The sequence below is a fragment of the Hylobates moloch genome, unplaced genomic scaffold, assembly GCF_009828535.3.
Source record: "Hylobates moloch isolate HMO894 unplaced genomic scaffold, HMol_V3 SCAFFOLD_3, whole genome shotgun sequence".
Classification (NCBI taxonomy): Eukaryota; Metazoa; Chordata; class Mammalia; order Primates; family Hylobatidae; genus Hylobates; species Hylobates moloch.
Genome location: NW_026652278.1, coordinates 31,005,722 through 31,023,643, shown reverse-complemented (window position 1 = coordinate 31,023,643; position 17,922 = coordinate 31,005,722). Strand labels below are relative to the sequence as shown.

At 44.7% G+C, this 17,922-nt stretch overlaps 1 protein-coding gene and 1 pseudogene across 3 annotated transcripts in view; one reads left to right on the top strand and one right to left on the bottom strand.

Annotated features, from left to right (window-relative positions):
- Positions 1–17,922, top strand: part of SUFU (SUFU negative regulator of hedgehog signaling) — a 131,345-nt gene that overhangs the window by 69,804 nt on the left and 43,619 nt on the right. The gene's annotated exons all lie outside the window — the stretch shown is intronic.
- Positions 749–9,714, bottom strand: LOC116478134 (large ribosomal subunit protein uL23-like; annotated as a pseudogene).

Sequence of the window (17,922 nt, the reverse complement as noted above, 5' to 3'; positions counted from 1 at the left end):
GTGCACACCTGTAATTCCAGCTATTTGGGAGACTGAGGCAGGAGAATCATTTGAACCTGGGAAACAGAGGTTGCGGTGAGCCAAGATTGCGCCACTGCACTCTAGCCTGGGTGACAGAGCGAGACTCTGTTTCAAAAAACAAACAAAAAACAAAACAACAACAAAAAATTAGTGGCTTAAAACACAATTTCTGTGTGTCTAGAGTTTGGGCACAGCTTATCTCTAGGTCCTCTGCCCAGGCCCTTGCAAGCCTACAATTAAGGTGTTTACCAGGCTGCATTCTTTTCTTTTTTTCCATGTTCATATACAGGCTGCATTCTTATTTGAGGCTCCCCTGGGGAAGAATATGCCTCCAAATTCCCTCAGGTTGTTGACAGAATTCCTTTCCTTGCAACTTTAGGATTCAAGGCAGCTTGCTTCTTCAAAGCAGCAATGGAGGAAGGGTCTGATGTTTGTGTAGGGGTACAGTTCCCTTTTAAAGGGCTTTTACCTGTTTCAGTCAAGGCCACCCAGGAGAATCTCCTTTTTTTTTTTTTTTTTTTTTTTGAGATGGAGTTTCACTCTTGTTGCCCAGCCTGGAGTGCAATGGCATGATCTTGGCTCTTTGCAAACTCCGCCTCCCAGGTTCAAGCCATTCTCCTGCCTCAGCCTCCCGAGTAGCTGGGATTATAGGCACCGGCCACCACGCCTGGATAATTGTTTTTTTTTGTAATTTTAGTAGAGGACAGGGTTTCACCATGTTGGTCAGGCTGGTCTGGAACTCCTGACCTGAGGTGATCTGTCTGCCTCGGCCTCCCAAAGTGCTGGGATTTCAGGTGTGAGCCACCGTGACCAGCCTCTCCCCTTTTTTTTTTCTTTTTTTCTTTTGAGACAGGAGTCTCACTCTATTGCCCAGGTTGGAGTGTAGTGGCACGATCTTGGCTCACTACAACCTCTGCCACCTGGGTTCAAGCAATTCTCCTGTCTCAGCCTCCTGAGTAGCTGGGATTACAGGTGCCTGCCACTGCACCCAGCTACTTTTTGTATTTTTAGTACAGATGGGGTTTTGCCATCTTGGCCAGGCTGGTCTTGAACTCCTGACCTCATGATCCACCCTCCTTGGCCTCCCAAAGTGCTGAGATTACAGGTGTGAGTGAGCTACCACGCCCACCCTTTTTTTTGTTTTGTTTTTGTTATGGTGAAAAGATATACATATATTTAGAATTACCCAGCTGGACTCAGTTTAGATGATCCCAATTTTGTTGGCAACATCCAAAGCATCGTAATTAGGAGCCAGTCCAACATATGCCTTCTTCTCTCCATCACGCTGAATCAGGATGTTGACCTTGGCCACATCAGTGTCATAGAGCTTCTTCACAGCCTATTTGATCTGGTGCTTGTTGGCCTTAACATCCACAGTGAACACAAGTGTGTTGTTGTCTTCTGTCTTCTTCATGGTGGACTCAGTGGTCAGTGGGAACTTGATGATAGCATAGTGGTCAAGCTTGTTCTCCGGGGTTGGTCTTCTGAGGGTACTTGGGCTGCCTCCAGAATCCGCACGTCACCGCCGGAAGGTAGGTGACGTGCGGATCTTCTTTTTTTTGTGGCTGTGGACACCTTTCAACACTGCCTTCTTGGCCTTCAAAGCCTTTGCTTTGGCTTCGGCTTTAGGAGGAGCAGGAGCTTCCTTCTTTGCTTTCGGCACCGTCTTGTGAAAAGGGCCTCCCTTTTAATTAACACAAAATCATCTACTTTGGCCTCACAGCCATTGGAATGGCTACTATCAAAAAAAAAACCAGAAAATAGTATGTTAGCAAGCATGTGAAGAAATTGGCACCCTTGTACACTGTTGATAGGAATGTAAAATGGTGCAGCTGCTGTGGAAAATGGTCTGGTGGTTCTTCAGAAAGTTCAATATGGAATTACTGTATGATCCAGCAATCTCACCTCTGGGTATGTATCCAAAAGAACTGAAAGCAGGGACTTGAACAGATATTTGTGTACCAGTTTTCATAGCATCCAAAAAGTGGAAGTAACTCGTGTCCATCAACAGATGAATGGGTAAACAAAGTATGGTATATACATATAATGGAATATTACTCAGCCTTAATAAAAGGAAGGAAATTCTGCCACATGCTGCAGGCTACAACATGGATGAACCCAGAAGACATTATGGCAAGTGAAATAAGCCAGACACAAAAAGACAAATATTGTATGATTCCACTTATATAAGGTACTTAGAGTAGTTAGGTTCATAGAGACAAGGCAAAATGTTGGTTTCCAGGGGTTGGAAGCAGTAGAATGGGGAGTTACTGTTTACTGGGTATAGAGTTTCAGTTGGGGAAGATGAAAAAAGAAGTCCTGGAAATGGAAGGTTCTTATGGTTGCACAACAATATGAATGTACTTAATGCCACTTAAAGATGGCTAAATTGGTGAATTTTGTGTTGATGTATTTTACTACAACTAAAACTGAAAAAAAAATTAATAAAGTGATTTGGGACATTAATTTACATCTTTAAAATATCTTTACTTTTGCCATATTCTGTTAGCAAGAAGCAAGTTATAGGTCTCGCCCACACTTGGGGGAAAGTATTAGACAGGGCTTGAGTACCAAGGGGATGGGGACCATGGGGCCACCTTAGAGTCTGCCTGCCACATTTCCTAAAACTCAGAAGCAAAATAAAACAAGTGAAATTCACAGCATACCAAATTGGTGTCAAAACAATACACAGAGATCTTAAAATATAGTAATTTGTATGTATATCCCTAATGTATACACAGACGGAAAAAACCGTTTTTAGTAATCATGTTGTTAATAAAAATATTGATATTATTCTGAAACTAGTATATGGACATAATAGGATAAAGCAAATAAGTAATTATGTTAGAAAGCAAGATGTTCAGCATAAGATTAGAAAGATACAAATATATGGCCAGGCGTTGTGGCTCACATCTGTAGTGCCAGCTATTTGAGAGGCTAAGACGGGAGGATTGCTTGAGCCCAGGAGTTTGAGCCTGCAGTGAGCTATGATTGTACCACTACACTCTAGCCTGTGTGACACAGTGAGACCTTGTCTCTAAAACAATAATAAAATAAATAAAAGATACAAATATAAAATCAAATAAGTAAAAATGTTATATTCTTAAATTTGGATTCTAATTAGCAAGATGAACAAAAGATCTGTTTTCTCTTTCTTTTAAAAAAAATGTATTTTATCTTTGTCACTAAAAAAGCCGTGAAACAGGCTGGGCGCATTGGCTCCTGTAATCCCAGCACTTTGGGAGGCCGAGGCAGGCAGATCATGAGGTCAGGAGATCAAGATCAGCCTGGCCAATATGGTGAAACCTTGTCTGTACTAAAAATACAAAAAATTAGCTGGGCGTGGTGGCATGCGCCTGTAGTCCCAGCTACTCAGGAGGCTGAGGCAGGAGAATCACTTGAACCCGGGAGGCAGAGGTTGCAGTGAGCTGAGATTGCGCCACTGCACTCCAGCCTGGGTGACAGAGCAAGACTCTGTCTCAAAAAAAAAAAAAAAAGGCATGGTGGCACGCCTGTAGTCTTAGCTACTCGGGAAGCTGAGGTGGAAGGATCGCTTGAGCCCAGGAGGTTGAGGCTACAGTGGGCCATAATGGTGCCACCATGCTCCAGCCTGGGAAACAGAGCAAGACCTTGTCTCAAATTTTTTTTTAAAAAGCTAGCCTGGTTGAAAATGCCAGTGGTGCCATTTTAGTTGCCAGCCAAGGATGGCTCCTAATGTTCTAGTCCATTTTCTGCCGCTTATAACAGAATATCTGAAACTGGTAATTTATAAAGAAAAGGAATTTATTTCTTACAGTTACAGAGGCTGAGAAGTCCAAGGTTAAAGGGCCCCATCTGATGAAGGCCTTCTTGCTGGTGAGGAGTCCCTGCAGAGTCCCAGGGACATCACATGGCAAGGGGGCTGAACTTGCTAGCTTAGGTCTCTCTTCTTTATAAACCCACCAGTTTCTACCCCCATTGCCCACCTCTGTGATAATCCATTAACTTATTTATATATGAGGGCAGGGCCCTCATGACCTAATCACCTCTTAAAGGCCCCACCTCTCAATACTGCCAGATTGGAGATTGAGTTTCAACATGCCTTTTGAAGGAGGCAGACATTCAAATCATACCACCTAGCTTCCTGGCATGTCTAGATTAGTGTCACTGCATTTGGAGTGATGCCACAGTAGCCAGTGTGATGGCTGCTGGTGCCACATAGCAGAGGGGGAAGATCATCTTTCCAACATTAAGTATATAGATAATACATAGATAAATTTCAGATTTTTTTTTTGAAACAGGGTCTCTGTTGGCCAGGCTGGAGTGCAGAGGTGTGATCTTGGCTCACTGCAGCCTCAACCTCCCAGGCTCAAGTGATCCTCCCACCTTAGCCTCCGAGTGGCTGGGTCTACAGGCACATGCCACCACACCCTGCTAATTCTTCTGTGTTTTTTTTTTTTTTGTAGAGATGGGGTCTTGGTATGTTGTCCAGGCTGGTCTTGAACTTCTGGACTGAAGTGATCCACCCACCTCAGCCTCCCAAAGTGCTGGGATTACAGGCATGAGGTACTGCACCTGACCTCAGATGTTAAAAACTTAGACTATACAGATAAAGTCAAAATTCTCTGTGACCATCCCACCCAATCTCAGGGCCCTCGCTAAAGAAACCCTCTTTATCCATTTGGTGTGAGTCCTTGCAGCTTGCCAGATTTTTTTCTATGTATTCACCTTCTTCTGGGTACCTATGAAATGGTTTGGGTTTCTATAGTTTTTTTTCTTTCTTTAATGTAAATGAAACTGTACTGCCCTTCACAACTGGATTTTTCAGTTGACAGTATGTCTTGAAGATCTTTATTTAATTTTTTTTACTGTTGCCTGTGATTTTATTGTATGAATAAACCATAATTTAACTATTCCCCTGGCGATGCACCTTTAGGTTGTTGCCATTTTTCCAGTATTACAAACTGCACAGATGCAGTGACCATCCTTATTCATTCCTCCTTGTGACATGTTTGTTTTGCTCTAGGGTACATATTTATAAGTAGAATGATTGGGTCAAAGGGAAGTTACCCTTTATATTAATAGATTCTGCCATTTGGTCCTCCAAAGTGACTAGTTTATAGGTCCGTGGCAACTAAATGTTTTGTTTTGTTTTGTTTTGCAGTGACAAGGTTTTGCTCTGTTGCCTAGGCTGGAGTGCTATGGTACAATTATAGCTCACCGTAACCTCGAATGCCTTGGCTCAAATGATCCTCAAGCCTCAGCCTCCCAAGTAGCTGTGGAACTACAAGTGTGCACCACCATGCCTGGCTAATTTTTAAATTTTTTTGTAGAGACAGGGTCTCACTGTGTTGCCCAGGCTGGTCTTGAACTCCTGGTCTGAAGCGACCTTCCTGCCTCAGCCTCCCAAAGCTGTAGGATTGCAGGTGTGAATCACTGCACCCAGTCTAAATGGGTTTTCATTCCTGATTTAACTGGTCTCTTCAGGAAGAAGATGGGAGGAGTAGAAGCATGTGCTGGATTTTTTTTTTTTTTTTTTTTGAGATGGAGTCTCACCCTGTTGCCCAGTCTGGAGTGCAATGGCACGATCTTGGCTCACTGCAACCTCCGCCTCCCAGGTTCAAACGATTCTCCTGCCTCAGCCTCCTGAGTAGCTGGGATTATAGGTGCCCACTACCACGCCCAGCTAATTTTTGTATTTTTAGTAGAGACAGGGTTTCACCATGTTGGCCAGGCTAGTCTTGGATTTTAAAGCTTCAAAGGATTTCCTGGGATTGTTTTTTCTTTTTTCTTTTTGGAAATGGGGTCTCACGTCTTACTCTGTCACCCAGGAGTGCAGTGGTGTGATCATGGGTCACTGCAGCCTCCATCTCCCAGGGCTTAAGTGATCCTCCCACTTCAGCCTCCCGAGTAGCTGGGATCACAGGCATGTGCCACCACACCTGGCTAAATTTTGTATTTTTTGCAGAGACAGGGTTTTGCCATGTTGCCAAGGATGGTGTCAAACTCCTGTGCTCAAGTGATCCACCTACCTCAGCCTCCCAAAGTGCTGGGATTACAGGCATGAGCTACTGGCCTCTTTGTTCTTAAAGCCAAAGGGACTAAGGTTTTAAACTCGTAGTCTTGGCTGGGCACGGTGGCTCACGCCTGTAATCCCAGCACTTTGGGAGGCCAAGGCGGGCGGATCACGAGGTCAGGAGATCGAGACCATCCTGGCTAACATGGTGAAACTCCATCTCTACTAAAAATACAAAAAAATTAGCCAGGCATGGTGGCGGGTGCCTGTAGTCCCAGCTACTCGGGAGGCTCAAGCGGGAGAATGGCGTGAACCTGGGAGGCGGAGCTTGCAGTGAGCCGGCATCGCGCCACTACACTCCAGCCTGGGCGGCAGAGCGAGACTCCGTCTAAAAAAAAAAACAAACAAAGAACAAAGAGGCTTGGGGCCAGGCATGATGGCTCATGCCTGTAATTCCAGAACTTTGGGAGGCCGAGGTGGGTGGATCACTTGAAGTCAAGAGTTCGAGACCAGCCTGGCCAACATGGTGAAACCCCATCTCTACTAAAAATACAAAAATTAGTCTGGGTGCGGTGGCTCACACCTGTAACCCCAGCACTTTGGGAGGCTGAGGCGGGTGGATCATAAGGTCAAGAGATCGAGAACATCATGGCCAACATGGTGAAACCCTGTCTGTACTAAAAGTACAAACATTAGCTGGGCATGGTGGCGCATGCCTATAGTCCCAGATACTTGGTAGGCTGAGGCAGGAGAACTGCTTGGACCCATGCGGCAGAGGTTGCTGTGAGCTGAGATCATGTCACTGCACTCCAGCCTGGTGACAGAGCAAGACTCTGTTTCAAAAAAAAAAAAAATTAGATGGACATGGTGGTGCGCACCTGTAATCCCAGCTGCTCAGGAGGCTGAGGCGGGAGACTTGCCTGAACCTGGGAGGCAGAGGTTGCAGTGAGCTGAGATGGCACTGCTGCACTCCCGTTTGGGTAACAGAGCGAGACTCTGTCTCAAAGGAAAGAAAAAAAAAAGAACAAAGAGGCTTGGGCTCTGCCTTGTGTGTAGGTGGCAGGCCCTCGTGCTGGTGAAGGAGAGAGGAACAAGGGCAGGTCTTGCTCAGTTACAAGCCTGTGGGCAGAAGATTCTGCCTTCTCATGCTGACAGGTGTCTAAACAGATGGAGCTGCTTAAAAAGAAAAGTGAAGGCATCTGCTAGATTAGGACTCCAAGCTCTCTCAAGGGGTAAGCAAGGACCTGTGTACTTTACAGGTGGGCATAGCATATATGGGTGAGTAAATGAGGTTTGACTAGTGACAGCTACAAGCTGTGGCCAAGTGAACCCTCCTAAGCTCTGTGGGCAGTCAGGGTCCTCACCCTCACTGGGGGGAGAATGAGGCTGTCTGCTGTGTGCCCTGCCCATGTGGGCACAGGGTGAGTGTCAGGTCCACAGTCTATCTCTAGCGAAGCTCCATCAGTCCAGTTCTGAAAGGTTTGCAGCCCCCTACACTCGCTTTGGGGTGAGAGCCTGCAGGGCCTCTGGCAGCCTGCCAGCCTTCCACCTCCCCTGCTGTGACTTGTATTCCAGTTTACTGAGCATCTCTGCTTATAAAGGGATTTTCCTTACACTTCACTGTTTGCCTTTATGATTGCGGCTTTGAGGGAGAGGAAGGAAGCTGAAGAGCGGGAGGTTGTGGAGAAAACGCATAGGGAAGCAGTTTTGAGTCTTTGGCTAGCTGTGCGATTCCTTTGATTCCAGGCAAAACCTGGAAGGAATAGCCTTTACATTTCCTTTCGGTTTTGCAAGAGCAAATATGTCTTCTCTCAGTCTTCTTTATTTAATCAAGTGGGACTGCGTATTCATTTCCCGTCTCCATGTCTTGCAACCACATTTAGCCAAATTAATATCAGACAGAGCTAGCTGAGGGAAGCTCTCAAACCAAACACTCAAATGAACTTTTCAAGTGATAAAACTGCATCCAGAACTTTGAAAAGGTAGGTGGGTGGGGGTAGGGGTTAATTCTTGCTTCTACCACATGACCACGTTGGGAAACTCTACAACTGGTCACCATCTGCACCATTTGACCAGCTATGAAGAATTTTACTTTCTAGCCCCAAGAGCTCCTCAACCACATGTACAGAGAATCTGTTTTGGGTCTCCTCCCCCACACCCCCCACAGTTTGTTTGCTTTGTTGTTTTTTCTTTCTTAAAGAGAGTTTCTGTCTTTCCCCTTCTTTGGAGTTTGATTGGATGCCCTGCAGAGGGGCTGTTGAGCAGTCACCCATGTTCCTGGGATTATCCTTCCTTCAGAGCATCTGCCTGCTGTGCACTGTGTGGGGAGAAAGGCAGGGGTGCGAAATTCTGTTGGTTTGTAACAAATTGTAGCTTCTGAGCTGGGGAGTATCCCATCTTTTCCTCTTCTTGCAGGAGGTCCACTGTTAAAGGGGAATTACCCAGGACGTGTTTTTTTTTTTTTTTTTTTTTTTGCTCCTACGCTGTTTATACATCATTGCATTCAATTTCTGTCCCAGTTCCTAGTGTGGGCCTTGTCTCAAGACTCTGCTGCAAGGTTTCTATCCTAGTTCCTAGTGTGGGTCTTGTGTCATGACTCTGCTGTAAGGTTCTTTGGCTTTGGCTTGGGGAGGGGGCGTGGAGCCGGGTAGGCAGGGAAGTGGAGGGAAGTGCTCACTCTCAGCTTTATTTGGATTCCTGGAGGAAGGAGAGTTGCTGTTACCAGGAAAAGTCAGTGTTGATCAGACAAGAAGAGGATCTGCTGCCTTCCTTTGGTGGGTGAGTACTGTTAGGTTGAGGGAGAATTTGCCTGGAGGAGGCTCTGGGTCTTCCTGAGGGCAGTGCCCTCTGTACAGTGCCTGGGGTTACTCCTCCCTAAAATGAGGGTAGCATTGTGTGGGTGTGCTAAGGGCTCCAGAAATGTCATTTGTGGCTGTGCTATACCCCGTGGCCTAAAACTTTGTAGGCTCTTCATTTCTGGCAACAGACTAGGCACGCACATCTCTATTCTCCTCTCTGGTTTAGAAATTAGGCTTGGACCAGGCGTGGTGGCTCACACCTGTAATCCCAGCACTTTGGGAGGCCGAGACAGGTGGATCACTTGAGGTCAGGAGTTCAAGACTAGCCTGGCCAACATGGCAAAACTCCATCTCTACTAAATACAAAAATTAGCTGGGCATGATGGTGTGTACCTGTGGTCCCAGCTACTTGAGAGGCTGAGGCACGAGAATCACTTGAACCAAGGAAGTAGAGGTTGCAGTGAGCCGAGATTATGTCATTGCACTCCAGCCTGGGCGACAGAGAGAGATTCTTGTGTCCAAAAAACAAAAAAAAAGAAGAAGAAGAAATTAGGCATGGGTTTTAGAAATTACTATGAGCTTACAGAGAGATCCAGTGGGGGCAGTGGGCAGACTGAGTGGCCCCCATTAGGAGCACCTGGGCTGGGTAGAACCAACAGGACTAACTTTGAACTTGATTTCCTTCACTGCCTCAGCCAGAGATGTTTCGTTCAGCAAAACCTCTAGATTTTCTCCTCCTCTCACTGGGGAGTCATGAAGCTCCCAGGCCTGTGTTGACCTGTAGTTCTGCCGCCGTAAATATATTTCTGCTCGTGGGCCTTCTGTTGACTTGAGAAGGAGCTGTCTTCCAATCTCAGAGGAAGCCTTCTCTGGGCCCAGCTCCGCTGCGCAGTCCACCATGGCCGCAGCAGTAGCAGCTTGAGCCTTCTAGGAAGAAGGGCGGGTTAGGCAGTTGCCAGAGTCTCCCCACAGGTGTCGGCTTCATCCTAGGACTTCCAGATATGGGGCATAGGCTAACTGAACCTTTCCTCCTCAGCAGTCTGTGTTACTGGGGACATGTCTGTCACATCTGACATTTTGGGAAAGAACTGCTAAGCCCCCTAGGACCAGCTCCAGGTGTTCACAGAAGACACTTAAGCCCTGGTTATCAGAATGATTTGTGAACACCAGAAATGCAAGAGGAGTGGAGATTTTTTCTTGAGAGACTATGATGGCTGAGCCATTGTCAAATATTTGACCTTCAAGTTGACAGACCTGAGCCTGCCAGCCTGCTTTGGGTCACCTCCCATTTTCCTGCTCTCTCAAAAACACCTCTTGCAGACTAGCCACTCCTGTGACACCTGGCATAGTCCAGTTGCGTTTCCTGCCCTTGTTCTCTGTCCCTGGAAAGCACGGAATCATCTCAGAGCACGCAGAAGAGCACCTGGAGAAAAAGGACATTTGGCTTTCACGGCGCCAAGCTTCACGCTCCTGGGCCCCCAAAGGGAACATTAGTCTCCTCTCCACAGACCAAGCATGTTAATTCTGACCCTGGGCTGGGGTGTTAGTTTCCAGGCTATTATGTAGAACATCACGGGGCCTGTACTTTTGCACAGAAGGGAGGCAGGCCCGCACTGTCTAGAGTTAGGATGAATTAAGAACTCTTGAAGAATGTATTTGTAAGAACTCAAGGAATGTATTTGCTTCTATGTTTCAAAGGCAGCACTATTTTACAAACAATAGCTGTTTTCTTCTGCAACTCTTCTCCCTAGATTTTGCTAACTTATTATATCCGGGAAAGTCCAACTTCAAACCACCATAACTGAAGCTGGATGTCGGGGAGGTGGGGGTGGGGTGATGGCCAATTGGAGGAGCCAGTAGGATTCTGTGCGCCTGTTCAGCACCCCCTATGTTTTCAGAGTTCTTGCCCAGGAGTTGTTTGTTAATGGGGAATGAGACGTGGAGGAATGAAATCTTTCTCCCAAGTGAGCAAGGTGTAGAACTGTGACTAGCATTTTTTGGGGGGAGGAGAGAGACTCCTTTTGCTACCCTGGAGTGTTATTTCCCTTCCAGTGAATTTGCCAAACAACATAAAAGTCGGGTAGCTGAGGGAGGTTTCTCCTGGTACTTGGGGGCAAAGCTCCAAGGAGGGAAGGGAATAGAAAGTGTCTATCCAGCCCTTACCTGGAATGGCGGTGTTCTTTCAGACACTGGGTTGGGGGAGCTTCTGCTGTGTGGTTTAAGTGGAGGTCTCTGGGATTTTTCACCCTGACTTTTCAATGAGGATACCTTGGGGAGCAAGAGAGAGGAAGCCAGCTCCTGTAACTGCTGGACTGAACAGCTGGGCCTCTAACTGAGGCATTATTAGCATTTGAAAGCCCCTCTGAAGGGGCCAAGAGCTTCCCAGGGTGGGCGCTGGGGCCTGAGTGCCGAGACCCCACAGTGGCTCCAACAGAATGGGGCTGAGCATCCAGGGCATAAAGACCAGACCGGACTCAAGAATGAACTCATTGTGGCTTTGTCCCATGCTTGAAAACTGTGACCAGGGCTCTTTCATTGTTAAGAAAGACCATTTCTTGTCCACAGAAGAGCTCATAAGTCTAGTTCCTTCATCAGGCAGAACTGCGGAAGACCCTGCCCCTCGCTAGACGTTTCTGTTAGTGTCCTGCTCTCCAAGCATTTCTGATGGAAGCTGCACTTTCTGCTCCCCACTTTAACTCAGGAGTACCTTTGGCCAAAGCCTGATCACACGTGCTCAGGGTGGAACGTGTTGATCCTAGAGCAGCACCTGGGCCCGACTCCTTTTTCTTGCCTTAGAGTCTCCCTTTCCCAGCTGCCTAAATTAAGCCCCTTCCCAAGTTATTAAGCCTGCACAAAGTGCTTTTTGGTCATTCTGGTTCAAACAGTTTGGGTTTGCATAGTATTTTAAAATCATGTTAATTCTGGTTAATAAAAGGTCAAAGGTCATGGCTCCAAATCTTTCCAGCCTTTACCCTGTTTCCAGCCTAAATAAATCCCCACCCGGTTTGGCGTATGTTTCTTTCTTTTTTTTTTTTTTTAATTATACTTTAAGTTTTAGGGTATATGTGTACAACGTGCAGGTTTGTTACATATGTATACATGTGCCATGTTGGTGTGCTGCACCCATTAACTCGTCATTTAACATTAGGTATATCTCCTAATGCTATCCCTCCCCCCTCTCCCCACCCCACAACAGGCCCTGGTGTGTGATGTTCAGTTTGGGATATGTTTCTACAGACTAGACATCAGATAGGGTTGCAGAGCTCCAGGGAACTGGCCCATCCATTTCTTAAACCAGGAGCGATGGTGCCACCTACTGGGCACTTGCTGGTAGCGACAAGCTCTGTGGCCAGTTGTTTTCTGGTGACTTGGGTTAGAGTATCTGTACTGTATTCCAGTACACGAGTAATAACATACTGCAGTAGAAAGCATATTGAGTAGGCACACTATTTCCTGTTAACAGGCTTAGATACTGTGTTTGGGCAAGTTGCCCAGGGTCACAACCAGTTAGGGATGGAGGCAAATAGAAACAGGGCCTTCCCAACTCCGAAGTTCTCCACTAAGCCAGGGTTTGCCAAAACCAGCAGGCGATTTCAGCTGGTAACTGCACAAGAGTGGTAACTGATAGCATGAATAGTGAAGCCACTTTTCTCTCTTTGGTTCTCTTTGTCTTTTTTTTTTTTTTAAGATGGGGTCTTACTATGTTGCCCAGGCTGGTTTTGAACTCCTGGGCTCAAGAGATCCTCTCGCTGGGCCTCCGAAAATGCTAGGATTACAGGCATGAGCCACCATGCCTGGCCCAGTTTGTTCTCTCTCAGTCTTGGTGATTTTGTCTCAGCTCTATATGACTCTTTAAACCTTGAACAGCTCTTTGACCCTTGTTTATTTCATTTTGTAAACAATTTTAGGTAGGCAACAATATCAGCTAGAAATTAATAACATTTTGTTATCATATTATCCTGAAGTTACCACTTGAGGTAAGCAACAGTAATTTTCCATTTATTTTCCTTATTTAGTATAGTGATATGAAGTTGCCTTTTCAGAGTAAGTTAGTTTAGGTTAAAAAAAAAAAGGCAAGTCAATTTTAGGGGGAAAAATACAGGTAGGTAATGGTACAGATGGTACACAGTTACGGCAAACATCCTGATGGGTATTGTGGATGAGCCCAAAGTTTGGAAAGTGTTGGGCCATGCCCATCATCACTGACGTACTGTGAGACCTTGGGCAATCTCAAGCATCCTTTTCTCATTTGTAGAAAAGAACATGTTAGTAGGTGATTGTTCAGGTCATGTAGACATACATAGTGCTGTGATGTCTCAGCATTATGGGTCAGGTTTCTCCCAGGCCAGGCTGCTGTACCTCGGGTGGTGGGAACAAGGAATTTAGAGGCTTGGCCTTGCTTCCGCTACTTTGCCTGTGCCTCAAGATTCCTTCCTTTTGCCTGCTATATCCTTTCTTTTTTAATAACAGATTTATTGAGATACGATTCACATACCATGTAATTCACAGTTGTGAAACCATCACCATAAAAAAAGAACCTCATACTGGTCACTCCCTATTCCCTCCAACCATCACAGCCCTAGACAACCACTAATCTACCATCTGTTTCCATAGATTTGCCTATTCTGGATATTCCATATGGATGGAATCATATAAGGTCTTTTATGACTGGCTTTTTTCACTTAGCATAATGTCTTTAAGGTTCATGTTGTAGTATATATTAGTATTTTGTTCCTTTTTATTGCCAGATAATACTTGTAATTGCTGTCTTTTTTATTTTAAACATTCTAGTGGATATGAAGTGGTGGTGTCTCATTGTGGGTTTTTTGTTTTCTTTTGTTTTTTGAGACAGGGTCTCACTCTGTCATCCAGGCTGGAATACTATGGTGCAACCAAAGCTCACTGCAGCCTCCACATCCCGGGCTCAAACAATCCTCACACTTCAACCTCCTGAGTACCTGGGACTACAGGCTTGGGCCACCACACCCAGCTAATTTTTTTTTGTTTGTATTTTTTTTATAGAGATGGGGTTTTGCCATGGTTGCCCTGGCTGGTCTCAAACTGCTGGCCTCAAGCGATCCTCTCACCTTGGCCTCCCAAAGTGTTGGGAGGCCGCTGCACTGGCCTCATTGTGGTTTTGATTTGCATTCCCCTGATGGTTAATGACATTGAAGATCTTTTTATGTGCTTATTAGCTGTTTGTATATCTTTTTTTTTTTTTTTTGACAGAGTCTCACCCTGTTGCCCAGGCTGGAAGGCAATGGCACGATCCTGGCTCACTGCAACCTCTGCCTCCCGGGTTCAAGCAATTCTCCTGTCTCAGCCTCCCTAGTAGCTGGGATTACAGGCTCATGCCACCACACCTGGCTAGTATTTGTATTTTTAGTAGAGACGGGGTTTCACCATGTTGGCCAGGCTGGTCTTGAACTTCTGACCTCAGGTGATCCACCCGCCTTGGCCTCCCAAAGTGCTGGGATTACAGGTGTGAGCCACCATGCCCGGCCAGCTGTTTGTATATCTTCTTTGGAGAAATATATTCAGATCCTTTGCTCATTTTTAAATTGAATTATTTATCTTTTATTATTGAGTTGTAAGAACTCTTTATATATTCTGGATACAAAATACTTAATGTATGCTGGATACTTATTAGATATATGATTTGCAAATATTTTCTCTCATTCTCTGGGTTTTTTCTTTTAAAATTGTGATTATATGTAACATAAAATTTATCATTTTAACAATTTCTAAGTGTACAGTTCTGTGACATTATTAAGTATATTCACATTGTTTTGCAGACATTACCACCATCCATCTCTAGAAGTTTTTCATCTTCCCCAACTTAAACTCTGCACCCACTAAACAATAACTCCCCATTCGCTTCTCCCCTAGCCTCTGACAACCACCATTCTATTTTCTGTCTCTATAAATTTGCCTACCCTAGGTACTTCATGTAAGTGAAATCATGCAGTATTTGTCCTTTTGTATCTAGCTTATTTCACTTAGCATAATGTTATCAAGTTTCACCCGTGTTGTAGCGTTTGCCAGAATTTCTTTTTTTATGGCTGAATAGTATTCCATTGTGTGTAAATTCTACATTTTGTTAATCCATTCATCTGTTAATGGACATTTGGGTTGTTTCCACCTTCTGGCAATTGTGAATAATGCTGCTGTGAACATAGGTATACAAATACCTGTTTGAGACCCTGCTTTCAGTTATTTTGGCTATATACCCAGATGTGAGCTTGCTGGATCATATGGTAATTCTGTGTTTAAATTTTTTTTGCAGAACCGCTGTACTGTTTTGCACAGCGGCTGCTTCATTTTATATTCCACCAGCAATACACAAAGATTCCAAATTCTTTGCATCCTCACCAACACTTGTGCACTTGTTATTTTCTGTTTTCTTTTTTTTTATTAATAGTCACCCTAATGGGTATAAAGTGATATCTCAAAAGTGATTTTGCTTTGCATTTCTTTTTACTTTCTTGATGGTATTGTTTACAGCACAAATGGTTTTTTTGTTTTGTTTTGAGACGAAGTCTTGGTCTTGTCGCCCAGGCTGGAGTGCAGTAGCGTGATCTTGACTCACTGCAACCTCCTCCTCCCGGGTTCAAGCAATTCTCCTGCCATAGCCTCCCGAGTAGCTGGGATTACAGGTGCCCACCACTACGCCTGGCACATTTTTTTGTATTTTTAGTGGAGACGGGGTTTCACCATGTTGGCCAGGCTGGTCTCGAACTCCTGACCTCAGGTGATCCGCCCACCTCGACCTCCCAAAGTGCTGGGATTACAGGCATGAGCCACTGTGCCCAGCCAGCACAAAAGGTTTTGATTTTGATGAAGTCTAATTTACCTATCCTTTGTTACTTGTGCTTTTGATATTGTATGGAAGAAACCTTTGCCTAATCCAAGGTCAAAAGATTTACTCCAATGTTTGCTTCTAAAAGTTTTATAGTTTTAGCTATTACAGTTAGGTCTGTGATCCATTTTGAATTGACTTTTGTTTGTGATATAAGAAAAAGCTCCAACTTTATCCTTTTGCATGTGAGTATCCAGTTCTTTTAGCAGCATTTGCTGAAAAGACTATTATTTCCTTTATCAAATTGTTTTGGCCCCCTTGTTGAAAATTAATGCCCACAGGCTGGGCACGGTAGCTCACGCCTATAATCCCAGCACTTTGGGAGGCCGAGGTACGCGGATCATGAGATCAGGAGATCGAGACCCTGGCTAACATGGTGAAACCCCATCTCTACTAAAAATACAAAAAATTAGCTGGGTGTGGTGGCAGGCGCCTGTAGTCCCTGCTACTCGGGAGGCTGAGGCAGGAGAATCACTTGAACCCGGGAGGCAGAGTTGGCAGTGAGCCGAGATTGTGCCACTGCACTCCAGCCTGGGCGACAGAGCGAGACTCTATCTCAAAAAAAAAAAAAAAAAGAAAATTAATGCCCACAAATGTGAGAGTTTATTTCAGGACTCTCAATTCTATTACGTTGATCAAATGTCTATCCTTATGCCAGTGCCACACTGACTTGGTGACTGTATCTTTGTAGCAAGTTTTGAAATCAGGAAAATTAAGACCTTCAACTTTGCTCATCTTCCAGAATGTTTTGGCTATTCTGGGTGTCTTGCGTTTCCACGTGAAGTTTTGAATCCGTTTGTGAATTACTGCAAAGAGGATACCTGGCATTTTCATAGGGATTGCCCTGAACCCATAGATGGATTTGGGGATACTGCCATCTCAACAACACTAAGTCTTCCGATCCATGAATATTGGATATTTTTCCGTTTATGTAGGTCCTCTCGAATTTCTTTCAACGATGTTTTGTAGTTTTCAGAGTATAAGTTTTCATTTCCTTTGTTAAATGAAGCATTGTATTATATTTGATGCTACTGTGGAAGAATTGTTTTTCTTACTTTCATTTTTTGTTTTGTTGTTTTATTTATTTTTTATTTTTTTGAGACACAGTCTCACTCTGTTGCCCAGGCTGGAGTGCAGTGATGTGATCATAGCTCACTGCAACCTTGAACTTCGGGGCTCAAGCCAACCTCCTGCTCGAGCCTCCCAGATAGCTGCAACTACAGGTGTGCACTACCATGCCTGGCTAATTTGTGTGTGTGTGTGTGTGTGTGTGTGTGTGTGTGGAGATGGGGGTTCTTGCTCTGTTGCCTAGGCTGGTCTCTAACTGCCAGGCTCAAGCAATTCTCCCACCTCGGCCTCTGAAAGTGCTGGGATTAGAGGCATGAGCCACCATGCATGGCCTTAGTTTTATTTTTGGATTGTTCCTTGCTAGTATATACAAATACAAATAATTTTTGCATATTTCTTTTGCACCCAACAACCTTGCTGAACTTGTTTAATAGTTCTAGTAATTTTTAGTGCATTCCTTAAGGTTTTCTGTATACAATATCATGCTATCCATGAATAGAGGCAGTTTTACTTCTTCCTTTCCAATCTGGAAATATTTTCTTTCTTTCTTTCTTTCTTTTTTTTTTTTTTTTGAGACGGTGTCTTACTCTGTCACCCAGGCTGGAGTGCAGTGGCATGATCTTGGCTCACTGCAACCTCTGCCTCCCAGATTCAAGCAATCCTCCTGTCTTGGCCTCCTGAGTAGCTGGGACTACAGGTGCATGCCACCACGCCTGGCTAATTTTTGTATTTTTAGTAGAGACAGGGTTTCGCCATATTGGTCAGGCTGGTCTCAAATTCCTGACCTCAGGTGGTCCACCTGCCTCGACCTCCCAAAGTGCTGGGATTAGAGGCGTGAGCCACCACACCTAGACTTTTATTTTGTATTTCTTTTTCTTGCCTAATTGTCTGGCTTGCACTCTAATACAGTGTTGAATAGAATTGGCGAGAGTAAGCATCTCTGTCGTGTTCCTGATCGTAGAAGGAATTAGTTCAGTCACTTACCATTAATCAAGTATGATGTTAGCTGTGGGGTTTTCTGTTAATGCGCTTTATCAAGATGAGGAAGTTCCATCTATTCCAAATCTGAGTTGTTTTTTTTTATCATGAAAAGGATCATGTCAAATGCTTTTTCTGTGTCTATTGACATGATCATGTAGTATTTTTTATAATCTCTATTACATTGATTTTCTTGTGTATAA